Consider the following 27,477-nt stretch of genomic DNA (forward strand, 5'->3'; position numbering starts at 1 on the left):
ACATGATAATGTGCAGCTTCAAGTGAAGATTTCATGTTAATTCACGAATGCAGTAGGTGTTCATGGAGGTGATAGTTATAGCTGGAACGAAACATGCAATAAATGTTTAGGGTAATGTGTTTTCTGGGATGGCTCAGTCATCTCTGTTTGATTAGCCTGTCCTAGAAGAAAACACAGGAAAATTGTGGAAGAACTGGGCGCCTGAGGTTTTATCCCTGAGACCTAATCCTTTATGTAGCCTCAGGGCCGTCCATAAAGACGCTTGATTCCATAAAGAGCTTACCTGGCTCCTTTTAGTAATTTTCAGGACAGAGATATGAAGATGTGTTGAAATCTTTAATCAATTACCTATAACTTTACATGAGGGGAGGAAAGCCTTGTAGTCAGTACAGAAATAGGTATGGGGACGTGCCAGTATACAGCTTTTCATGGAGGGATGTTTGTATTTTGTAATGAAGGCAGGATCTTGTGGAACCTCCAGTAGGTGAATATAAAGATAAAATAATAGTGGCAAAGAAGGTGGGTAAAAAGGACTTATTCTAACATTTTGGTAAAGGGGAGAAAACATTTTTATGTTTAATTCACTAGAAAGCCAATGTCTTTGTATGCCTAGGCTGCTATACAAAATTATCCAAAGCCAACTCTTTTTTAAGCAACAGAAATCTATTTTTTCATAATACCAGTGCCTGAGAAGTTCGAGATCATTGTGTTGGCAGATTTACTGTCCCCTGGTTAGGGCCTGTTCCCGGGTTCACAGACAGTGGCTTCCCCTGTGTCCTTTCACGGGAGGAGCTTGAGGGCAGGGGCCTCAGTCTATAGACAGATTCCATTTACAAGAGCTTTGGAGTCGCTTTCATGCAGCCTTCCCAAGTCTCTCAAATTGGGTATTAGATTTCAACACAGGCATCTGGGGGAGACCTAAGTGTTCAGACCACAGCAGCTACGGTAAGGAACAAACTCCAACACATGACTTTCTGAACATAAGTTTACATATGGGCAGATTAGAAAAGAAGAACAGAGCATACTGATCAAGAAAATCGTTCAGCTTCTCTTCATGTTTTGGAATAAAAGTGAAATAGCTATAACTTGGAATCTAGAATCCTCCCAAATCTGAAGCCTTCTAAGAGGGGACCATCCAAATATTCAAGAAACCAGAACATGTCAGCTTTCAGGGTTTTGGATAAAGAATAGTCAACCAATAAAGTCCCTGCAAATACCCCAAAGTCCAGAAAGCCTCTCCTACCAATCCTTCTGGAAAGAAGCGTCTTGGTAATGTTTTATGGTGTATGGTTGTTGTATTCTGAGATTTTACTTTATTTGGACAGCTGAGTCAGCCAGATATTTATATTTTAACTAAGAGTTTACTTGTTTGGATAATTGAATCAGCAAAGTCAATTTTGTTTATACTTGAAAATTTTCATGATAAAGTATCCTTCATATAATTCTGATTGCCATTTTAAAAGAAAACACGTGGGAGAATTCAGAGAAGAAAGACGAGAATGACCTTTCTTCTGGCAAGGACCAGGTAGTGGGAAGCTGTGAGGAAACATGACTGGGACAAAAGTGTGTTTTGGGGAGACAAAGGCCTGAAGCCAGGTGGTGGTGGCGGCGGCGCATGCCTTTAATCCCAGCACTCGGGGGGCAGATGCAAGCGGATCTCTGAGTTCGAGGCCAGCCTGGGCTACAGAATGAGTTCCAGGACAGGCTCCAAAGCTACACAGAGAAACCCTGTCTCGAAACCCCCCACTCCCCCCAAAAAAGAAAAAAAAAACAAAAGAAACCTGACTTTAGGGTGTTTCCTTTTCATTTTTATGTCCATATATATATATATATATATATATATATATATATATATATATACATACACACATATATACATACATATGTATGTATATATGTGTGTGTGTGTGATTGTGGCGTGTGTGTGTGTGTATGTGTGTGTGTGTATTTCACATGTTTATGGGTACATGTGTGTACATGTGTGTAATTCCACATTAAGTACAGAAGATCAGTAAGAACTCAAAACAAAGCAAATGGCAAATATTGTAATTTGCAAATGCTGTATACAGTGTTTGCTGCCCTTAGCTTTCTTGTATCTCTTTTGTGCTTTTTATTATAAAAAGGATTTTCTGTGTACGGAGGAGTGGTCCTGACATCTGCCACAATTTTCTCATGGTTTGCTTATTTGAGTTGACCCCCAGAACTAGTGATGTCCTGGTTATTGACAATCTGTATAGTCATCCATATATAGATGGATGAATATAATATATATATATATATATATATATATATGATTAATATGTAATGTGTGATATACACATTCGCATATACATGATTAAATATGCCAAGGTTTGTGCTTTTTGGTATTTCTTCTTTTTAAATGTTGTACATTTCATTTTGAAGAGGTTAGAAGTGACAGGAAGCATCCTGCTGTGTCTTCCTGGAGGGTGCCATTAGGCCTGCGGACATAGAAACACAGCAAGCCTTCCTTTGTGGTTTCCCAAGCTAGACAAAGGGATGGTGGGCATGTTAAAGAAGCCCTGCTCTCTTCCCTAAGTTAAATTATCTGATTAGAGTGGAAATTCATATTCTGCAGATAAATTGTGAAGAGTGTGTTTTCTTGTCAGAGGCGTTTGAGGAAGAAAATCATTTTTCTTTGGACTTCTGAAAGTTGGGTTGTGTTGTATTGTTGTTTCTTTGCAAGTAGATACATGATGCTGTTTTAAAAATATGTAGCCAGATACTAGTGCGACTGCTCAGTTTGGACATTCAACATAATAGATGGGCGTATACCTGTGGTATAAATGATTATTCACTTGTGAGTAATGGCTGGCTGCTGCCCTCCAAGGACAGACTGTGGCAGGAAACAATGTTTGCCCAAAGATAGACACATCAAAGCACTGATTAAACTAACTAAAGGCCATGGCCTACATTTGTAAGTGTAGCTCACTCAATACCCAAACTCTTTCTCGTCTTCTAAATAGCAGTAGTTTCTGAGACAGTGTCCACTGGGTTCTTTCAGCTAAAGCAAGATAAAACAAAGCAAAACAAAACAAAAAGCTATCGGGGACCCACCTCGTGCCCACTAGTGGACTAGAACTCTTTGAGAAGTTTATGACTTTCAGGGTGCCACCTTTTTCTTCAACGCTGTGAAGCGCACCACAGGTGTTACTGTCATTTGTGAGGAGCTGTAGAAGAGGAGTCTGGTAATGTGTGGGCACCAGAAAAAAAAAAAAAAAACCAATATAGGAAGAACTTAGAAAGTGCAGCAGGTGATCTGGTGTTTGACTTAGTCCCTATATTGTTTTAGTATATGAAAAAGGTGCAGAATAGACGTCTGGCTAGCAAATAACAGCATAAACTGACACAAACATTTTTGTGTGGTGGCAAGGTATGTTCATGGAAAGTTGGAGTGAGAGGTGAATAGGCAAGGGACAGATGTGCAGATGATCTGGGTCAGTGCTGCTGTATCTGCAGCGGGAAGGAGGTGTGTTGGAACAAGGTTCTTAGCTAGGCTAGCTTCCCACATGGGATGAGAAGGGTGGGTAGGGACGAGCTGTTGGGAGAGTGGTCAGGAACCCTTCCTGCTCTTCCAAGAGCAAGAGCCCTGATTTTGGCGGAGGACAGAGAATGGCTCTGACTTGTATTACAGAGCCTTTTAAAGAGTGATTGTTTATGTTGACTTTCAAACTAATATTTAATTTGTGTTTTACAAACAAGTATCCATAAAAGGCATCTTGACTGAGGTAAAATTGTTCACATGGAGAACCAGTGTACTGCATTTCTTCTGGAGCGTCATACCTCCCCTTTTTCCCTTTGACTTAGAATGCTCTCTCTCTCTTTGTCTGCAGAGCAGGGCCAGAGCAGGAGCTGCAGCTTCTGCAGAGCGGGATTTAGAACCCATTTTCTGCTCTTAGGGCTGAGGGGATAGGCCAGCATCATCTGGGCAAACTGCTAATCTCTCTGGTTTGTATGCTTCCTGCAGTGGGGGATTTGTCCCTGGTGCAGGTCAGGATTCCCTCAGTGGCTAGGCCTGCCATTTAGCACATCAGGCAGTTGCCAGGAGAACCCTCTGGCTCTGTTCCTGGATGTGAGAGTGGACCTGGGGCCAAGTTTAAGGTCACGGTATCCCTTCCCTTGAAGCAGCTGACGTCAATTAGAATTCCCCTTGCCTGGGACTCTGGGGAGAGCTAAGTGGGGATTGAATTCCTAGTGGGACCTAAAAGATCAGTGTTTATTCTTCTCCTACTATCGTTTGTCACCATGAAGCAGCATGGACTTAGTTTACATGGGGACAGAATATTACCTCTGGGGCTTTCTGCCCACTTGCAGATTCAGTGGCCAGATTTTCAGGGCTCTCTCTGCAGCCCTGAGCCTACGCTTGGTACCCGGCCCAGTGCAGGCAAGTCAGTATAGTTCTGGCCTGGCCTGTGGGGGCAGCGCACACGCGCGCACACACACACACACAACGGTAATAGTAAAGTCTATTTCACTCATCTTTTCATTTCTTGGTCTTGCACAGTTGACCTTTCACTGAACAAATACAGAAGAGGTACGGAAAGGAACACGCTTAGCTTAGCATTTCCAAACGGGAACACGGATCAGAACCCCTCACTGGCCCTCGGGAAGCAGATGGTTTCGGGAGGTCTAAATACAGAACAGAGACTTTGAGTCTGTAACAGTCATCATGATGCTCTTGACAAGGCACTGCCTTGCGGGACCTGGTTTAAATAATGGGTTAGGGTCTCACAGCTGAAGACCTTGCTCTGCCTAGGCATTTGTCTGTGTGCCTCAGCTTTACACTTATGCTGCACTGTGAGTGGTCTTCTATTTCAGAATAGCTTTAATGAAGATTCTTGGCTGGTTTGCACATAGTGAATAATAATAATAGCATAATGGAAACACATGGGAACCTCAGGGTCTGTATTTTTGTGTATGTCAGTCATTTCAATATTTAAGCAGCAGGTAAATATCAATAATTTAAGCAGCGGGTATTCTGTTATTCTGTTCCCTATTTCTGACTTTTTTCCTTGAATTTATTAATCTTGGTCTTAATGAAGTAATTCGGAAGTTTGACATACTATATAAATTAAATATATGAAATTAGTCAAAAGTCATTTCTATTTTTAAAAAGGATCCTTTTTCAAACTTACGTGTATGTGAATGTGTGTGTGTGTATGTAAAGCTGTATTGAAGAAGATATGCAGAGACAAAATGTATTTCTCTGACTTTTAACATATGAAAATTGACATAAAATTTAACATAAAATATTTTTGGATTTTTAGACGAGCAGGAGTGTGCTGATTTTATGATGATGGTGAACACACTCAGGGAATAATCATATCATTTTCAGAGAATTATAACATACTCTCCAATATTCTGAATGATGTCTCCATGCTGCTGATAGGGGAACTCTTTGACTCAGTTTTCCTGGCTAATCCTTTCTCTGTGGTCCATCCCTGCCCGTCTGACATCAGGGCGCATGTCAGCGCAGGAGACAATGGTATGTCACTGGACTCCGTCAGACCTAGGGTTTGGCTGCCTTTCTTGTCCTGCTGTCTTCTCTTAGGAAGGTTCCTTGTTACAGTTGCTGTTTTCTTAATACTCCCAGCTTCGAAGAGTTTTTCTTGTTTATAATCATAAAATGCTATGATAGAATAAAATGAGGATTATTGGGAAGGGAAATAGGAATTTTTCTTAGGGATCAATTTTTTTTCTACTTAAATTTTTTTCAATTACCATACAAGGCATTAGATGCCATGATGGTGTTTTCAAACAAGTATGTGTTCTGAGATTCTCTTTCCCCTTTATACCTGCAACCATCCTGACCCATTCTTAAATTCTCCTCAGTCTTTTTACCTCTTTCATGTCATGTGTGTCCCTTTGCCCATCCCTCTGCCCTTCTTCACTGCCTACTTTTATTCTTTTGTTTTCTTTTTAGTATTTTTAAAGCCTACCTAAACTTATATATCTGTGTATATGTGACTGTACCTGCATATGCACATACCCACACATATGTACACACACACACACACACACACATATGTGTATGTATATATGGGCATAAATTCCATATATGTAGGTATAGTTGTATATGTAAAATATGTAACATATATATTTATTACTTTATAGGCTAGGATTCTTACACAAGAGAGAATATGCTGGTTTTGTCTTCCTGAATTTGGGCCACCATACTTAAAGAGAGTTCCTTTATAAGAAAGAATGTTAATATGATCATTTTATTTATGCTACCTGTCTTGTCAGGAACATATGTTTTTATTCTATTTGAGATAGTATTTTTCTTAAAGAAAGTGTTCTTGTTGTTTACTTTTCGATTTTGTGATCAGCGTTAGACATTATATTTAAAACTCCTTTTGGGGACCCCTGAGATGGCTCAGCAGGTATGGCTCTTCTGCCAAGAATGACCACCTTAGTCTGATAACTGGGGCCCACATGGTGAAAGGAGAGAACCAACTCCCAAATATTGTCCTCTGAGCTCCTCCCATATTGCTGTGACACACACACACACACACACACACACACACACACACACACACACACGCGCGCGCGCACATGCGTAATTTAATAAAAATTATACAAATCTATTTTTAATAAATGGACCCAGTTCCCCCTAGAAGGCATCACTAGGGCTGGCCTATGAGTGTGCCATCTGATCTGTCACCTGGTGGCTTGCACACAGTAGGTTTAGTTGGGCCTTGCCGCCAGCAGCCTATGTCTCCTGTTGCTTATAGAGGAGAAGTGATTGAAATAACGTACAAAGTCATTTATTTGCCTTTTCAAACAAAGGAGTTTTTGGCTGATCCTTCCTCCTTCTCAGAGTGAGAGGCACATTTGCTTTGGTCTTCTGTAATGTAATCATTGGATTCTTATTTTAAGGCAAAGTTAAAAGACAAACAAAAACACCATAACTAGGCCTTATCCACCATCATGGTATCCCACACAGCATCTCTTCTGACCAAGGAACTTGCTTTACAGCCAACGAAGGGCTGCCAAGGACTCATGCTCATGATTTGACCAAGTATGCCACTGTCCTGAAACAGCCGGCTTGATAGAAAGGTGGACCGGCCTTCTGAAGTCACAACCAATGCTCCAGCTGGCTGGCAGTAGCCTGGAGGGGCGGCTGTGCTCACAGGCGGTGTGCATATGCGGAATCGTCTTGCAGGTCCAGTAAAGTAGGTTTTCATGTGCCTTTAAAAGGTGAAGTTTGATCGCACGTTTGGATATTATGTGGTAAATGAACGATTATCAGAAAATCATTCTCCTGAAACAAAGGCTTTATTTCTTTGAAATTCTCTTCAGCATGTTTTAAACATTAATAGCCAGTGCCTTCAAAGAGGGGACTTAACTTAGTCTTAACCTATTAAATATGTATCAAAGCTAGGTGAAAGTTAACAAATTGCCTGCATTATTTATATAAAAATCCACTTCAAGTTGAGACTCTCAACTAAGGAAATAGTAAAAACTTGCCCTCCCCCCTCTTTTCTTTTGCAAAACAATTTGTGTCCAGTTAGCTTTTTACTCTAGAAATAACCTACTCTGTAGGTATTTTTTGCCCCCTCTCACTGCCTGTTCTGGTACCCACACATTAAACTGGCCTAGCAGCTCATCATGTATGTGCGTATGTTTGTTTTTATCTATAATCCGGTGGGGTCAGAGTAAGACATGGGATTCCATCACTGTGGTGCGGATCACCTGCTGTGTCTTGGCTAATGACAGCATCAAACTGTATTTTCACCCTGCCCAGCATGGTGTCTGGGTAAGTCATTGATTATTCTAGTCTACCAGTCGCTGGCACCGTACCACAGGCCAAGTTCCTCCACCTGTCTGCTTTCTTCTCCATGAGGTGGAGAGCTTTCCCACCCTGGCAGCTGAGGTTTAGTGAAGTGATGTGGCTGCAGCAGAGGTGGAGTGATGACCCCCTGGGACCTTCCTTCTTCCTCTTGGAGCTGCTTCTCTTCCACCTCTTGTCACTGCTGTGCAGCTGAAATGCCAACCTGGAGTTCAGTTCCCTTGCTTAGTGATTTGGGGCATGTGCCTCCATTTAACTATATTAATTTGAACAGTATCCTGATTTTGAAATTATATAGGGATATAAGGAAAGACCAAGAGGGATACGGAGGGAGAAAAAGGTGTAGGTAGGTTCTTGGGGCCACAGCTGTCTTACATTCCAAGTGAGTTGTTAATTCTAATAAAAACAATAACACTTTCATAAGCATTGATCATGATGTCAGAATATCAGTTTGAAAGAAGAAAATGAAAAATAAAATTGTGCAGTATTAGCTAATAAGTATTTTCAATTCACAAATAATTAACTAACCATTCAAGAGTGAGCAGTTTTTATACATCTCTGGTCAAAACAACGATTCTTTGTGTTTGATGGCTGACATCATTGTGATACCAATACACTTCATTTTCAAATTTTTATAATCGACTTTTTAAAATAGTAGTTTATAGAACCATCAACAAAGTTTACATTTCCTGGATTTTACATGTGCAGTTGTATGTTGCTTTCTGGTTCTCAAGTCTCAGGAATCAAACACAGTTTGGAAATAGTTTATTCTGTACCCCTTTTTCTAACTTTTTATTGATTCTTGGTGGATTTCATATCATGCATCCCAATCCCATTCCCTTCATCTTTGCCCTTGCAGTCCGCCCCCCACCCCAATAAAATAAAATTTAAAAGAAAAGAAAGAAAATCTCATCATGGAAGCTGTAGTGTGACACAGTGAGGCACACAGTGTACCTTTAGTCCATACACCTTTGTTTTTAGGTGTTCATTGCAATGAGTCATTGGTATGGTTTGAGGCCTTTGCCTTCTGCTGGGTCCTCACTGGGACTCCCTGTGTCATGGAGGTCCTGCAGCTTTGGATCTGCAGGGCCGGCCCTTCATGGGTTCCAGCCAATCAGGTAGATGTTGGGGTGGGCCAACCATTAGCTCTGGTTCCGGGCTTGGGTGGTACCTGGGTTGGTTCACCTGCCAGCTCTCCCTCATCCTTATCTCCAGGGCAAGCTCTCAATGGCTAGTTAACCCTGTGCTGTCAGCAGTAAGGGGCAGGGCAGTTCTCCTGCTCTCGTGTACTGGGGGCGTCGGGGGCAGCTCACCTGCACCTACACCACCAGAGCCAGCTCAACTGTGTGTGTTACCCAGGTGAGGTGCAGGACCCATTCTCCTCAGTGCTTGCAGCAGGTGAGAGGCAAGGCCAGTTCTCCCACTCTCATGCCCCGGAGCCTAGCTTTCCTGGCTGCCACAGGTGGCAAGGGGCAAGGGGTGGAGGGAATCTTCCCCTCACCCGTGCCACCACATGGCATACTTGGAGAGGGGTGAGGTCAGCTCCTCTGCTCTCTCTACCTCAGGGCCCGCTCACCAGCACTCCCCCTCCAACAAGGTCAGCTCTAGTGTGCTGCCCGGGTGAGGTGCAGGGCCCATTCTCCCCAGGGCTACAGTCTGTGTGGGGCAGGGCCAGTTCTTCAACTCTCATGACCCAGGGGTGAGCTCTTTCAAGACTTTCTAGAAAGCTGGGGCTATCTTTATAATAATATCTTCGTTAGTTTTAAGATATGTCAGTAAGTCTTTGAATAAGATAGCAGTATGCAAATATCAGAAGTACAGTTGGAGAAAATAAATTGTACGTTAAGAGATTGTATGTCAAAATAATGTATATTGATTGACCTCTAATATGCTTTTATTCTTTTCAGTGCTGTGGAGCAGTGTGAACCATTTTCGGATAATAGCTAATATTTCAGGTTCTATTTTAAACAAGGAATAAACTCAATATTAACTCACTAGGCATCCAGTTTTATACATGAGAAAATTAAGACACACACACACACACACACACACATATATATTTACAAAGCCAAGTAATATTTTAAAGGTGAACTCATATCCCCCTATGGCCCCCATGACCTTACTATTAAGGTTCGGACTTATAACATGTAAGAGATACGCGACTCATTTACAAGCAAACCTGAAATTTTTTGTTGTTGTTGTTGTTTTTCGAGATAGGGTTTCTCTGTGTAGCTTTGCACCTTTCCTGGGACTCACTTGGTAGTCCAGGCTGGCCTCGAACTCACAGAGATCTGCCTGGCTCTGCCTCCCGAGTGCTGGGATTAAAGGCGTGCGCCACCACTGACCGCCTGGCTAACCTGAAATTCTTTGAGTAACTCATAGTGCAATTCAGCCATCTAGTGAAGGGAGGACCCCAAACTGCATTTCCTCTTTTCTTGCCCCCAAATATCCATTAAACAGTAGATGTTGCAAAACATTAGTGTGTGCGTGTCTCCTCCCTCCCTCTCAAAATCAGTTAATTCATTAAATATTTTTTAAGATGAAAAACAAGGCCGGGGGAATTGGTTCAGTGGGTAAAGATGCTGTCTGCAGAAGCCTGATGACCCAAGTTTTATCTTACAAGCTCACATAAAAAGCTGGATGTGGTGGCACACATCTGTATTCCCAGCATTCCTGTGGCATGAGAGGCAGAGACAGAGAATCACTCAGAAGCTCACAGGCCAGGAGCTTGGAGTACACAGCACAATAGCAAGAACAAGGGGAGCCCTGCTGAAAAGATGGCAACTGTTCTGTTCTGTCCTCACACTTTACCAAATAGAAAGAACTTGCACCATGAAAGGGGGCAGTGCATTGCCCATGACGGTAGCACAATGCAGGTTTGAATAGTATATAACCTAAACAGTGCATTGTTTTCTGTAATGGCTTTAACAAGTTTTTATGGTATTCATATTTAGTTTTGATGTATATTTAGTTATAAAACCCTTGATTTTAAGATGTCAAGAAGAGTTAAGATAAACAGAATTTTTAAATGTTTTCAATAGAGGACACCATGAAATGCTGTTCTGACAGACTGAGTTGGTTATATTGTCTCTCTACATACATTCTCCGGGTCTTACCTTTTCTAACCTGTTCACAGAGCTGCTTGACTGAAGGATGAGTGTGGACACAGCCTATATTGTAGCTGTCCATAGCAGACGGACTAAATTTCAGTCAAGGGAATTCAAGCAAAAATGGTATATATTATTTGAGAATACACGGATAAGCCAAACTAAAATGCCTTTTCCATCTCTCTTTCCCTTTCTTACCAATATATTTAGAATGGTAGGAGCTGAAGATGTCATTCTAGCCATGAGTCAGATGTCATACATCCAGTAGACTAAGACACTGAAAGAGATGATGCCTGAGTCTCAGTTCTGCATATGAGCCATATCACCCAAGTTACTGTTGATGCAAATAAATGATCTTTTTGTTAATGCATATTCAAGCCCAATTATATCTGGATCTTCATTGTAAATTCCAGAGCCTGTAGTCTAACTCAAATATAAAACCACTTGTATCTCCCCTACAAATTGTTACATTCCTACCAGCAATAGCTACAGCAGGTCCCTGCTGCAAATCCCACTGGTTTCCAGAGGAAAAATACTCTATTGTCATTTAATGAACAATGGTTATGTCAGGGAATTTCCATCTACTTGGTAAATATTCTCCTCTCCTTTAATATGAATTCTGTGTATTTTCAAGAACAGGCTTAAGTTTTATGTTCACTGAGACCTGAACCCTCACATAGCAAGGTCTTTGCTCTGCCCTAGTTCCCATGGTGTTTTATTATGTATACCTACATTATTGAATACTTATCTTGTGATATTTTGTCTCTTAACTTGGCTAGAAGTTGCTGGGGAAATCCCTGCAAATAAAACTTGACAAGAAAACCTCCTCAACTATCCCATGTGTGCATCTATGAAATACTTAATGATTTGATTTCACATCTGTGAAAACTTAGAGGTCTTGGATATACTTTCTTTTTTATTTTTATGTAAGGGAAGATGAAGGACCTTTTCTACCTTTTCTAGTCTCATTGTCCCAGAAGTACAGAAAAGCCCTGTCATCCCTCAATGTGATACCTTGTGAAGAGTAAATCATCACATCATGTGATACCCAACATGCATCTTAGTTCCTAGTGATTGTGATTGATAGGATCTTTATTGTATTGTTCACATTATTCTCTTACCCTGTATATGTCTTCTAGTAATTTCTTAGGTGAAGATTTGACATTTTGCTATTATCTCTCTCTTGGGCCCATTCATAATTACTAAATGCCCATAGAATTGTAAAATACTTTATTTTCTCTAAGCTTTTCATTGTAATATATGAATTTTATGTCAAAAAATTGTTAATGCCTTTCTATTTTATTTATCAAATGTGATTATTTTAAAGCACTCTGGCTGCATAGAATGATGAGTTGCTTTCTGTATATTTTTGTCAGATCCTCTGAGATCACAGATCATAGGGATTTGAGGAGAATTGAAACCTGGAAAAGTAGTTTGCTTAATACAGGATCCTCCACTTTTGTCTCTCTAAAGTAATTTTTTAAGATTTTCTTTTATTTTTCTGGTGCTCAGAGAGATGTATCAGCAGTTAAGAAGGCTTCCTGTTTGTCCAGTGTACCAGAGTTGGGTTCACAACAGCCACATTGGGTAACTCACAATGACCTGTAACTCCTGCTTCAAGGGACCCAATACCCTCTTCTGGCCCTTGCAGATGCTTGCATGCACATGCCCCAAAACAAGTACATACACATAAGCTCATAAAAAGAAAATAAAATCTTTGGGAAAAGATTTTTTTGATTCAAAATTAATTATGAAAACTTTTATATATTTGGAGTATATTATTTTTTTAAAACCTTATATATTACTTTTTAAAGGTTTTTTTTAAAAGTATCTTCAGAATTTTTGACAATTTGATATTTCCTCCAATACTTAATTCTTTCCCTTCAGCAGCCATTGATGAATACACAAAATATAATAGGTCAAATTTAGAAAAGTAGATATATTTTCCATATTATTAACACGTTCTCAGTGTGACCAACAGCAACACATAACTGAGGGGCCTTTATTGTAGTCATCATTCCCAGATAAATAGAGGGTGGATTGTGATTATCAGTTCCCTATCTTCATAAAGATGATGTGTACATGTAGCCCCCATTGTGGATGGTGATTTTCTGTATCATATCTTCATAAAAATGATTTATACATGTAGATTTTCAGTAATTTTTATCAAAGAGTAGACATCTGTGATTTTTCCATGAGTGAATGTGGAAGACATCCAAAATTTGGTTTAGGGACAGTCAAATGTCAAGGATTTAATAGCAAAAATGCTAGTTGTGTATATTTTTTTATACTGACAGGATCACATGAAACAAACACTATGGATTGGCATAAGAAATGATACAGACTTTTCTTAATTTTTATTTTTGAATCATTGACCCTGAAACAGGCACTATGCAGTGCACACACATTCAGCTGTAACCCACTGTGGGCAGCGTGATGCCTGGCTGTGACCTGCCTTATAATCTTGCAGGATATAACAGAGACATCAGGCCAAGCCCTGGTGCTGGGGAAGCAGGTGTTCTAACTTCTGTGCACTTGCTCCCTTGTGTATCAAGATCCTATGCTGTAGTTGTTTTCTTCAGCGCCCCCCACCCCGGGCCTGCAGCCACTCAGACCCAAATAAACAAACAGAGGCTTATATTAATTAAAACTGTATGGCCTAATGGCTCAGGCTTTTTGTTAGCTAGATCTTACATCTTAAATTAACCCATTTCTATAAATCTATATCTTGATATGTAGTTAGAGTTTTCTCCAGTCCTACCTGGCCCACGGTCAGGACAAATCTCTCTCATCCGCCAGTCCCACAGCTGCTCAGACCCAACCAAGTAAACACACAGAGACTTATATTATTTACAAACTGTATGGCCATATCAGGCTTCTTGCTAACTGTTCTTATATCTTAAATCAACCCATTTCTATTAATCTATAAGTTGCCACGTGGCTCATGGTTTACCAGTATCTTAACATCTTCTCATGGTGGCAGCTGGCAGCGTCTCTCTTCTTTGGCCTTTCACTTCCCAGAATTCTCATCTCTCCTTGTCCTGCCTATACTTCCTGCCTGGCTACTGGCCAATCAGTGTTTTATTTATTAACCAATCAGAGCAAAAAATTTAATATATAGAACATCCCAGAGCACTCCCACTTTTCTTTTTTCAAAAAGGGAGATTTTAACTTTCACATAGTAAAATTACATATAACAAAATAATTATCAAGCAAGAATTACAGTTACAATATCTAGTCTATTTATAATAACTAGTCTATTTGTATTTGACAGAATTAAAGAAGATACCCTATTTATCTTATATTTGTGAGTCTAAGGTTTCATATCCAACTTATTTTTTATCATAACTAAGGAAATTTATAACTGTCTTGTCCTCAGCTACATCAAAGACCTCAGAAGGATATAATGCTACCTGAGAAACAGGAGATGGACACAAGCAACTTTCGGAAGTCTTGCAAGAGTAGTCAGAGACAGCTGGCAGCCTAGACAGTTATCCTAATATTTCTCCCCGCCCCTGGGAAGGTCTGAGACTGGGGCCTCCCACGGGCCTCACCAGGATCTCTCCTAGCGGGGAGGTGAGTTCCCAGAGAGCAGGGCTCCACTCGTGGGCAGACTGGGCAGGAGAGGCCCTCAGTGGGTGGATGCCTCCCTCGCCAGAGCTTGGAACATTGCCACGTGGCTCGTGGCTTACCAATGTTTTCACATCTTGCTTCCTCTGTGTCTGGCTGACAACTCCTGACCCAGTCTTCCTGTTCCCAAAATTCTCCTCTCTCTTTGTCCCACCTACACTTCCTGCCTGGCTACTGGCCAATAAGCACTTTATTTATTAACCAATCAGAGCAACACATTCACAGCATACAGAGTGATATCCACAGCACTATGCAGGGTTCTGTGGTCTGCCCAGGTACCAGGTGAATCACTTCAGCAAATGACTCTGATGTTGACTGAGCTCCTTTAGTCAAGTAGTAGATTTGGGAGGAGGGTAAGGTTGAGACAGGATAGTAACATTTTCTCAAACATGTACTGAGGTCATCGACAGGATTTAGGTTTGATTCTGAAACTTATTTTTGTTTTGTTTTTCCTAAAGACCTTCACTGGGAAGTAAATTTCCCAATAAGAGAATGTGGGATGTCCTACACTTGAGACTAACAAAAGAGCAATTTCAGGGATAGTTGAGGAAACGGAAGATATTTAGATTATGAAGGTATAGGGGTCAAATATAATGCAGCCATTTATAAGATTCTAGATGGCCAAAATTCTCAGGTTTTACACAGTAACAATCCTTTGAAACTAAGCAGAGGTCAAAAAAAAAAAAAAAATCCAGTGGCTAAGGGTGACCAGAGTACCAGTTCAGAGAATGAGGTAAGGATTTGTAACAATGGCCCGTGTATGGTTATATTTTAAAATTGTGATATAAAGAACTACAGGGACACTTCAGGTCATGTGAAGGAGGACCAAGAAACTTGACCAGCAGGTTTTCTGTTGGGTTAAATGATGACTAGATCAACGCTGTGGCAAATACTCATTCCTAGAAAGGGGCCAGTGGTGAAAATCACAGTGGAAATGCTAGTCTTTGTTTGGGTTGACTGGAGTTGATCTGGAGAGTGACTCATAGGTGAAGGTCCAGTTTTGAATGATGGAGAGAAAGACAGGAAGGGTTGGCGCAAAGTAAACATTTCAGTTGATGAAAGGGCTGGCGAAGCCAGATTTGTCCACAGGAAATAGAGCACAGCTTGACTTGCAAAAGTCACTAGCAGATACCCTCTATATTGATGGATAAAATAAAATAATTTAAGGACCAGGGATTACCATGGTTTTTAATAGTGGTTTTGAATGTGAAGAGTGCTTTTTTGGAGCCAGTTTCGATTTCATGCTGTATTGCTCAGTCAACCAGTGCTAGTGACGCTTCACCATACTACAGGCAAATAAAACACGGACATCTTCGCAGAATGTCACTGAACCAAGCAAGTGCTTAGTACCATGTGTTAGTTTCTTTTCACTTTTAAGGTTAAATTCTGTATTCTCCCATCTGTATACTGCTGTAAGGGGTAGACTAGTGGCTTTGGATTTAAACAGAGTTTCGATCCTACCTAGCAAGTCCCAGAGCACGCGCCCCTGCCTCTGTCCATTGGTCTGGCACTCACTCTATACTCCAGCCTGACCTCAAACTCAAAGTCCTCTGCTCAAACTAGACATCAACCTTCAGAGGGTTGCAAGTAAGGAGGGAGGCACCATACCTATTAAAGTAACTTATGCTGGGAAACACAGCCTTTATTTATTATGTTCGCTCTGTGAGAGCCTGAATCCTACTCATCTGATTCTTTTATGAGTTGCTTGGCATTTATTTTGGTTTCAAGTTAAAGTATAGTTGTTTCATTTAGGATTTTCTTACCATTGTGTAAGAAGGAAAGGGGGAAAAAGTTTCTCTGAGTCTTACAGGAAAGGAACATGAAAATAACAGTGTCTGTGCAAACTACCATTTAACAGGCTCACATGCAGAGGCCAGGACTGTGAATCAGGAACCCTGAGAGGTGCCCTCCCTGGGCCATTTCCTGCCTGGAATTCATAGGGAGATTAGCATTGTGAGGGCAAATCCTGGTTCAGCCCTGATGCTGATTGGCTTTCTAAACATACACCATATGGCTTTGAAGTGACATCTTGATCCTGATGAGAGGCTCCTTTAGGCTAATCAGGGCTTCCCCGTGCCACCATGTCAACCTCTTCTGTTTGGAAGTGAGAGATAGCCTTAGCTTCCCTTACTGTGTGACTCAGTCCCTTTTACATCAAAGTTTCCGCTCTGCCCTGGGCTGTAAAACCTCTCAGAATCACTGGTGTTAACTTTTGTGAGTTCTTCGATATCCAGAATCTCTCCTGTCATCAACGTGATTTACATTATTTCACATTTTTTTCTTTAAAAACAAAATAATAGGTCTCTTTTACCAGAACAGTTTCCTGTTAGAAATAAGTACTGTTTTACATTATTCTCACAGAAGTAAGTGAGCCAACTGCTTTTTAATTGGATTATTTTACTGTGACTGTAGAACACAAAGCACAGTGAGAAGAAAGCACATTCATTAATTTTAAGTAGAACATGCTAATATGTCCCATTGCTACAAATGCTCTGCCAGATGTTATGCACTCTGGGCTGTGGGTTGGGGTGCAGGAGTTAGAGTAGTGACATGTTAGTAGCAAAAACATTATTCAGTAGACAGTTCTGTGACTACCCTAGTCATTCCTACTTGGGGATGTCTGTAAGGGCTGAAGGTTTGCCTCTAAGCATTGAATTTTCACTCTGATTCCTACCCTGCTGTGCACAGTCAACTCATTGGACTTTTGCAAGAGACTTGGGGTCTTGCTGCTTGCCCAGGTCAGGAAGCTTGGCGGAGTGGAGGAAGAGTGGCCCGGCAGCCTTAGGCACAGCTGGTTGGGCTAAGCTGGGCCCAAATCCCAGGGTTCCTGCTCTCCACTTGGCTACACCCCTTGGTGTCAGCCATTTCTTTCTAACAGCAGTGGGACACATTCAAAGCTCAGCTACATGGCATGTTAGTGCTGCTTTTGCCATTTTAATTCTATTGGCTATACAGTCCAATACATGTGTACACACTTAATACACCCGTGAGTACATTTGTGGAGGCCGCAAATTACTCAAGGTCAGAGAATCTGAGCTTGCTTTACCCAGCAGGGTTGTTTGGAAGGGTTGGCACTTGACTGTATCGAGCAAGGGGGAGGTCTTTTGCCTTGACCCATGGTATTGTTATAAAATGCCCTTTTGAATAAAGTTCTGGTCCGTTGGGTATTGACCCAGGTCCTCCTGAAGCTATCCTGTGTTTCTGTCTTTCCTCTCGTCGGCTAGGTCTCGCTTTCTATTTGATATTTTCTTCTCTCTCTCTCCTCAAGTGTACCCTGCAAAAAGTGGGGGGAGGTCCCCCACATACATTATTAACTCTCTCTATTCCAGTGTTCTTTAAATAAAGTAATCCCTTATGGGTCTTCTCATTTTGCATCTGACCTGGTTCTTGCATCACACTTGGCAGCAGGACAGAGCTCATGACCTACGAGGCGTGATGTTTGTCCAGGCTGTGGCCATCCCTCTTTCACTGCTGGGAAAGGCTCCCTCACCTTCCCCTGTAATTACCTTTAAATGGTTTCAGCCTTGAGAAAGTAAGGTTATGTGCCAGACCGCATAATGCTCATGGGAGACTACCGCAAATGACCATTCCCTATTTCCTGTGGAAAATGGAACGAAATAGAATGTTTTAGCTTCCCAAGTTTACACTTCCTTCTGTGAGGGAGACTTGGCCATACTCATTGTCTTTGTGCCTTAAGAGCAAACTCTGTTTGCTCCTTGTTAACTTTCTCCTTGGCCTTCCCTCTCACCTTAAAATACGTGTGCCAAAGACTGCTGTGTTCTAGCCAGCTGCTGCATTTAGAATACATATAAATAACATTTTAAACTGTTATATATAATTGCTGCAGACTGCATAAAACCATCAGAGTGTGTGTGTGTGTGTGTGTGTGTGTGTGTGTGTGTGTGTGTGTGTGTGTGTCAGGTCTTGATCCCCTTTGTCTCTTTACCTGTGGCTGCTTTAGGAAGATAAGCTGCAATTATTATTGTTATTATTATTGTTAATAATTTTATATCTGGAAGAAACATTAAGGACTTTAAAACCCCAACACATGTAGCAGAATGAAGAGAATTCTGAACCTCCTACTGGCCAGATGGATTAACCTCAGTACAACTTACTTTGCCTGGCCATGGCCCAATCTTCTCAAAGAAGGAAAAAGAGCAACAAGGTACAGGGATTGATTTCTTGTCAAACCTTGTCTTTATTTGGTTTTCCTAATCTAAAACTGGTTATTAATGTTCCCTGGCACTCAGCACAGGTTGGGTCCTTATCCTAATTCATGCTCTCTCTGTTTGTGGTCTCTCATTTCTCAGACGTCTTGGTCCCATCAGATATCTGCACCTTTTAAAACACAGATGACGTCATTCTGGCTTTCTTAAGTTCTTTGTTTTATTTTCTTTCAGGCACACATGTCTCCTCTTCTCAGGCTGTTGTAGATTGTCTCAGGTCTTTGAATGCTTTTCAAGACTTGACCTGCCTTTGGCCTCTGGTTCTCTTCTTCCCATTTCCCAAAGAACAGCCCATCCTGACTACATGGCCCAGAGGCCCAGATCCGTGATCAGATCTCTACTTTGTCACCTCCCTGTTGGGACTGTTTACAGTTGGCTATCTGGCTCCTGGTGTCCATCTCCATTCATGTGGTCGGGGTTCAGTGAGGTACAGCAGAAGTAGCTTTTGAAGCACAGAGTGTGTTGTTTGTGACTGTGGGTTTCTGCACAGTTACTGTAAGCTCTGTTTCCTTCCCCTTCTTGCTTCTTTGAACTGTGAGTCTCCTCTTACCCATACATGGAATTCATATCCTTTTGTATTCTTTTATATCAAGAAGTACACATGCACTAGTGCCTGTATACACACACACACAATGCATGCACATACACACATACATACATACGCACATGCGTGTCATGCTAAGGTTTTCATGAGTATATTATATTCTTCTTGTCTTGGAACTCATACTCATAATACTGAAAAAACTTTAATATATTGTTGGGAAGAAATGAGCCCAAACTAATTATGATTTAGGCAGATTAAATGAAAATTAAATACAAAATGGCATAAATTCCCCTTTAAAGCATAAAGCATAAACCAGACCTCCCCAATAGCAGTTAGTTTTGTGAAATGTTAGTGGAGAAGTTTATCCCACTGGGTTGTTTGCTTGATTCCATTGAAAATGCCACTTCTAGCTCCATGTTTTAAAAGAGCTAGCATTAAACAAGCAATACTGAAGAAGCCAACCGTATTGATAACAATCATATGTTGATGGGAGCTATTGATCAGCAAACTTGAGACTATAAAGGTCATTGAATTAAAACATTTCTAAGCTAGTTATTAAAAGCCCACGTCCCTTTCAAAAATTTGAAATAATACACAAGACTCCAAATACAAGGTAGAGAAGCCCTGGGTAACAGAAGAAGCCCCCTGTTCCTGTAAGCAAAGACCAGCCAGAGACAGACTTGGGACATATTCACCCCCATGTGAGAAACTGAGTTACGCGGCATTGCAAGGCCATTGGGCTAGTTAGTGTCTGGTCTGGGTTAGAAATCAGTTGCTGTTAACTCCTACATGAGCATGACGTATCTCCTACTTCATTCCACTCTTGTCCTTTAAAGGTGTTGTTCTAGTTTCCTCTAGTTATGAGGAGAGTGAAGGAAGTCAGAAGGATCTGCTGCTCTATGGTTAGGCTGGTCTACATTCAAATTGTAGATCACCTATGTTGTTACTTAAGCAACCTACCCTGTCTACAACCTGTTAATCTGAGAAGGTTTTCCTCTAAAACAAGAATGGTACTAATAGAATGTACTCCAGTAGCCTTTTGTCCTACAATCTTGTAAGTAAATGTTATGTTGTTGGTGTTGATGTTCTCATTGTTCATAGTTAGTCATTTAACTATGTAATAAGACTGAAGTTTTTATTGATATGTTTAAAATGATTTCTGTGGACAGCCACCCAACTCTTACTTAGAACACACTCACGGAAGAAGACCTTCTGAGTCCGTGCTTACATCTGTGTTTCTATCACTGTCTAAGCATATCCTGGCACCACTGTCTCGTCTAGAGCAGGATATGGATGTGGTATCAGTAACAATGCTGGGGCCGGGAAGATATAGCTACCACCTGGTAAATTGCGTCCTTGGTACTCATGAGGCCTGAGTTGAATCCTGAGACCCTAGTAAATGAGGCTGGGATTGGTGGTGTGTATTTATAATTCCAGTCTGGAGAGGCAGAGACAAGAGAATCTGTGGGGCTCCTTGACCACCCAGCCTAGTATCCTAGGTGGATTCCATACCATTGAGAGACCCATTTCAACAAAGACATGGGTAACACTTGAGGAATGACACCCAAGCTTACCCTCAGAGCTCCATATGTGCGCGCATGCGTGTGCTTGAACGCCTCTTCACTACATACACACGAACATGAATTCACATGTGTGCATGCACTCACACAAACACACACACACACACACACACACACACACACACACACACACACACACACACACACACACACTGCTCCTCTGGCTGAGCAATCATTCCTACAATAAGAAGCAAAGGTGTTGAAGAGGCAGCCGTGGAAAGAGGTGAGTTTGGAGCTTAATGTGTTTATGGATTATCATAAATCGGAGAATTCTGGATTTAAAAAGCCCAGCCAGCTATCCTTGAGAAGAAAGAAATCTATTCTGTGAATCTGGTGAATTGATTTCATTGGTTTGAACAGTAGAAATGCAGCAGTATTGAAATTGCATAAGCTGTGTTTTATAGCATCATTATAAAATGTATTAAAGTACTGCAATGCTTTTTAGAAAGGAGAACTTACAGAATTCTCTTGATTATGTCTCTGGGGAATGAGAAGGCAAATGAACTTCTAGTGTGATTTACTGTCCTGATTTAAAGATTAAATTTGCACATGCGCACCACCCCCTTCCATGAGTGAACTAGGTGATTTCACAGAAATAGGTCTGAACTCCCTAAGACTCACAAAAGGGCCATGTGCTCAGAAAGCACTTGAAAGGTAACATAGAGACCCTTTCAGGATTTTAAAGGCAACAGGAAATGGAAATCATATTTTGAGGACATTTAGTCACAGAGAGCTATGACTAACAGCATGTGCTGGTTATATTGAAGGCATTATGACCCCTACAATTTGGTAATTAATTTACCACCACCTGTATGCTAGACACTCATCTAGGACATGTCAGAGAAGAAGAGACAAGATAAAGGCACACCTGCCTTCACTGCCGAGGTAGCTGAGATTCGGTGAGGTTCAGAGCTTGCTGGAGGGTATGGATGCAAGAGAGATGGGATTGGAATGCAGATTCCTTAAGTATGCCAGGCACGGTTGTTGACAGACCGTCAGTCATTAGGTGCACTGGCGATGAGGAGCTTTGCTTACAACATATGTGACTCTATGTTTCCTGGTTATCTTGAGCTGATTGTGAGAATCACATGATACTTCGGAGAGGATGGTTTCCTTCGTTTTGTTTTGTTTTGTTTTTCCTTCAGCCTTTCATCATCACATTTCAATATGTTTGGAATTGTGAGCACTGTGGATGGAGTCTGTAGTCAGATTTCAGTTTCAGCCACTAGCTCACAAATAATACATGGAGACCTATTAATTATGAAAGCTTGGCCTTAGCTTAGTCTTGCTTTTAACTAGCTCTTTTAACTTAAATTAACCCATTTCTGTCAATCTACATTCTGTCACACACCACCCATCCTGCTTCCTCTGTGTCTCCTCACGTCTCTCTGCTGCACCTAGTTTCCTCCTCCTCTTCCTACTTCTTTTCTCTGCCCTGAAGTTCCACATATACCTCCTGCCTTGCTATTGGCCATTCAGGTTTTTATTACACCAATGACAGCAGCACACCTTCACACAGTGTACAAACAACCCACAACAGGAGTCTGTTTACAACTCTTAACTCCTCCAGACGATATTCATCTGCAGCTGCTCCATGCTCCTGTTCACCTTTCAGCCAGCCAACCACAAGTACTCATGGGATGCTCTCATTGTTAGGCTCCTGCCAAAGAGGGGGCAGTTGTAATAAACACGAGAGACAGGCTTGTGTTGTCAAGAGTGACAAGACTTTGCTCTGTGTACCTGATGTTGACTAGATGTGATGGTTGACCTTCGGTTCCTAAAATGAATAAGAACATGTTCAGCTGAGTATCTCTCTGCTTCTGAGCTCTGTGACGAGACATCTCAGGTCCCCATCACTATATATTTCCTACCCTGATGGACAGACAGTATGTCTTCTTAAACTGGGGACCAAAATAAGGCCTTCCTTTAAGTTGCTTCTTGTCAAGTATCATCATAACAATGAGTAAGAAAACTAATAGAGTGATGTAGATAGCTGTGTTTAAGCAGGTGTTAGGAAGCAAAGCAACTCATATTTCAGGATACTTCTAAGCGCTAGCCAAGGTGGTTTTCTTTTCTTTTCTTTTTTTCTTCACATGGTTCAATTTTTAATTTTCAGAACACTGAAACGATTCATTATTTTTCTTTTCTGTTTTTTTAAAACCTTTATTGATTCTTTGTGGATTTCACAGCATGCGTTCCGATCCCACTTATCTCCCTGTCTCCTCACATCCACCCTCTGCCCTTGCAACCTCCTCTCCAAAACAAAACCAAATTTAAAAGAAAACACAAAACAAAAACAAACAAATACTCTTGTTGTGGAAGCTATAATGTGGCCCCTTGAGTCGCACAGTTTGCCTTTTAGTCCATTCATCTTTACTTGCAAGTGTTCGTTGCCAGGAGTCATTGGTCTGGCTCCAGACGTCTATAATAGGCTGTTACTGGGGCTCCTCTTAGATAGCCTGTTGCTGTCCTGTGTCATGGAGATCCCACTGTTTTGGATCTGTAGGTTTTTCCTCTTCACCGGCTCCAACAGTACATGGATGAGGTGGATGCTGGGGTAGGCCACCTCATTCTCTGACTGAGTGGTAGCTGGGTTGGCCAGCCCACCAGCTTTCCCTCATCATCACTACCTCGGTGAGCTCTCTAGCACTGCCTTGGCCAGCTCTCCCAATGCAGCCTGCAGCCCGGAGCAGGGACAGTTCTCCTGCTCTGGGATCCTCAGGGCTGGTTCACCTCTGTGCACCTGACAACAGGATTATCTCTAGTGTGCTGTCCTGGCAGGGTGCAAGGCCACCTCTCCTGTGTGCCACAGCTACTGAGGGGCAGGGTAATTCTCTCACTCTTGTGACCCATAGGCCAGCTCTCTTGCATGCCACAGGTAACAATAGATGATTATTTTTCTAAGTTAGTTTCTAGCCTGGAGTTTCTCAAGGACAGGGAGTTTTGTCTGAGGGGATCACTGGCAGATCATAGGTGCTCTCCAAGTAAAATTTTAAATTGAGCAAGGCAATTTTGAGAGTCTTCATACATTTTGGAAGGAGTAGAAAGCTTGTGTGGAAATTTTCTAGCAAGGATAGGTGAAACATGCAGAGATTATTCTGTATTTTGAGTAAAATTCTGGTAACAGATATATCTAGAAAGGTGTGAGGTGAACTAAGACACTTTCTGGTCAAACACAAAACGGCCCTTACTTTTTTATTTTCACTGTTTTTCTACCATTCAATTTACCCATTCTTTCTAAGCCCTCTGCTTCTTTCCCATGACTTAAACTATATGTAGTTACTTAAGTAGTTTAAGAGTACTTATTGCTTCTGTTTTTCAGTTCTGGCCAGTGTTTTGTGTTTACATTGTCCTTAGCTGGAGCAGTCCCAAGGTCTGTAGTGTAGAGGGTGTGGAGGTTAAAGTCAAACATACCAGGTCCTTAGTAGCTTTGGCTCTCTGCGGGTTACTTACAGAAACAGGAGGCTATTCCTTCCACTGTTAGGTGTAGTTTATGAAATCATAGAGAAAATAATCTCCTGATCTTTAAATGACAGGTTTAGTGTGATTTGTTTTGTTGTCCATACTCTTTTGTGAGTTGAGCGGGCAATGCAGAATTGTTGTCTGAGGGTTATCCAGAGTCATTTCTGTGTCCTTTATTATAGTTCTTAAGACAACAGTCTTGAGGAAAGTGCTGATCAGAAAAGGTTAGCAAATTCAGTAAATGCTGAATTTCACGTGGAAAATCATAGAAATTGGGGGAATTTCTGTATTTGTTAGTGATTCAAACAACATGGTCTATGTCACCTCAATTCAAATATACTGCATGAGGACAGGTTGAGGGGAAGAAAGGGGGAGCCAACCCCAGCACATGGCAGGACTAGGCAGAAAGATGCTGGGTCCCTGGCTACCCAGCAAGACACTGTCTCAAAACACACACACACACACACACACACACACACACACACACACACACACACACCTACACACACACACATATTGACACACACACACACACACATGCACACATACAGGTTGTATCTCTATTACCTATTACTGTCCATCTGTAATCTGTCATCTATCATTTGTCTATATTTGTCATCTCTTAGTTAACTACCATCCTACTATCTATTATATACTAACTGTAAAATGGGGTAAATTTTTTCTTCATATTCAACAGACTTCCCAAACTTAGGACCATAAAATTCAGTCACCAGCATGTCTTTAATCATGGCTTGAAAATGATTTCTGAATCAGTCTTTGGCTCTTGTCACGGATGGCAGTAAGGTTGCAGGCTCATCACACAGGGGAGGCAGTACTGTGAGATGTGCTGATGACTGAAGCAAAGCATCTTCATCCTGAATCCCTAGCATGTTAGCAGTTAATCATCAAACACTGAAGACATATTCATGGAGTGAACTAACTCTAGGCACTTAGTAGCCCTATCTTTACTCTCATCCTGGTTTATACTAATCTCAAAGGATATTGAACATATAAAGGTCATTACCGTGATTGGCTTCCAGATCAGGATCAAAGTCAGGGGGCTGATTAATGTTCACAGAGCTGTCCATGTGTTTGGGCAGGTTTGTACAACAGGTCTCCTAACTTGGTGAACCAGAGTATAGCACTCGATGCAGTGGTAAAGGACACGGATTTAGGGCCCTTTGAAATATCTCTGAGCATATTCACTCTTCATTCCCCAACTTTACTGAGCACTAAATACCTTGTTTTGGTACTATGTTAAATACAAGAGGTAGGTAAGGGAGAATCTCTGTGACCACCATGGCTAGTAGAGTATTGATCCACGGGAGGCAAGAAGGTAGTTCTGTTCAACACTACTAAGTAGCCAGTGTTAGTTCAAACATCTGGAGTCTGACCCCTAGTTGTTCATTTTAGGCATATTTAAGCACAGCACAATTTGGTGAAAACTTACCTGGTGATAATTAACTCATTCACATTTGTACAAATAGTTTAAAACATGGCTACATCTAAACTCATTGTAAAGTATATGTGACATCATCCACAAAGATGGGTCCTGTGGATAGACAAGCTCATGATAAGGGCCTCAGGGAGGATCCAGTGTGGTCTTGGCCACAGAGACATTGCAGAAGGTCATCAGGCTACTAACCACATCCACTCCTAGACTTCTAGGTGTTTATCAGGTTGTGCATCCCTTCCTTTGAAGTAACAACCCTGTGTCTTTAACATTCCTGGTTCCCCTAGTGCTCATGTGTGACCACAAGGACCTTACTGCTTCCCATGTAGGGACAAGTAATGAGATTACCTAGCTGCTAGATTAAGATTCAAGTAATATGTCCAATTTCCTAAGGGTATGTGGTTACCATAGTAGGCACTGGTTTGATCCTCTATGAACAGGTAGGTTTGCTTATTGACCCTTATTTCTGATACAATTGCTTAACTGGAATTACTGGTCCTAATTAACCACTCTTGTGGAAGAAGCATTGTCTCAATTTCCTGTTTGTATTTGTTATTGACCCCCATGAAGTATCCCTATCACTGTTTAATTGGTGCATACTGATCATCCAGTGGTGAACACAAGGGGAAATAGTCATCAAGAAATGGGTCCGAAGGCTCAACATTGCTTTATCAGAGTTGCAACATCTTCATGTTTGTGTAAACAGAAGAGCTCTAATGGTACAGTGTGTGTGTTGGGGGGGTATCTTGCCAGATGTGTGGATAGGCCAGCTCTCCAACACTACCTTTCCTGAAGTGGTAGGTTATGGTTTTATAGGTAAGATACACTTTACAGTATCTGCACATTTTTCTCCTTTCGCTCTTTGGGCCTCTTGAAGCCAGCACATCACTCTTGTAGCTCTTTCTGCACTTGGTTTTCCTGGACAACACTCCTGCACTTTCCTCCTGGCTCAGGTCCCTTTTTCATTAGTCTCTTGATAGCTCTTCCTCTCCTAGAGGTCTCGAGGTATAGTCTCCAGATTTCCTCAGACTTCTCTATCTGGTCTGTGCCTGCCCCCTCACCACACTGATTATCTAGTTTTCTGTCAGTTTCTTTCTAAACATCTTCATCTCTAGTCTGGTCCTTCCATTTAAATGTTATCTTTATAATATGGTGCCCGTGACTGTTTATTTATTTAAGAGACATCTCAGATTTTCAAGTCTGATTTCTCTACTGGCTTTCTTTTGTAGATCTGACAGCTATATTATTGTCTTCTTTCTGTGTCTCTCTATAAAATCTATATGAAGATGTTTGTGGGTACTTTTTGAATGAGTGTCCAGATTTTAACATTCCCCCCTTGTGCTGACCCACAGCCCTTCTCCTGGATTGCTGCTGTGGCCCATTTCTCACGTGGTTTTTACTTCCTCTCTTGATCCTAATTCTCTACCCATCGGTGTTGTTCTGTATAGAGTTTCCATCTCCTCCGACCTCGTGCCTTCTCAGCTGCTGTGACTAGGAGCTCATAGTTTGTGTTCTCCATTGTGTATCCATCACCAGTAATGCACCTGTTAGCTTCCCTTTTCATTCCTTCACTCTCTTCCTTTCCTGTCAGAAGGAAGGCTCTAGGATGGTAGGAGACTGGTTTTGGTATGTTTTCCCTGCCTATGGCTCCACTTGAAGAACTGA

The 27,477-nt window shown here is 41.5% G+C and overlaps 1 protein-coding gene across 2 annotated transcripts in view; it reads left to right on the forward strand.

Annotated features, from left to right (window-relative positions):
• Ppp3ca (protein phosphatase 3 catalytic subunit alpha) overlaps nt 1–27,477 on the forward strand; it is a 291,242-nt gene that overhangs the window by 140,598 nt on the left and 123,167 nt on the right. The gene's annotated exons all lie outside the window — the stretch shown is intronic.

This window comes from Peromyscus maniculatus, chromosome 6 (assembly GCF_049852395.1).
Source record: "Peromyscus maniculatus bairdii isolate BWxNUB_F1_BW_parent chromosome 6, HU_Pman_BW_mat_3.1, whole genome shotgun sequence".
Lineage (NCBI taxonomy): Eukaryota > Metazoa > Chordata > Mammalia > Rodentia > Cricetidae > Peromyscus > Peromyscus maniculatus.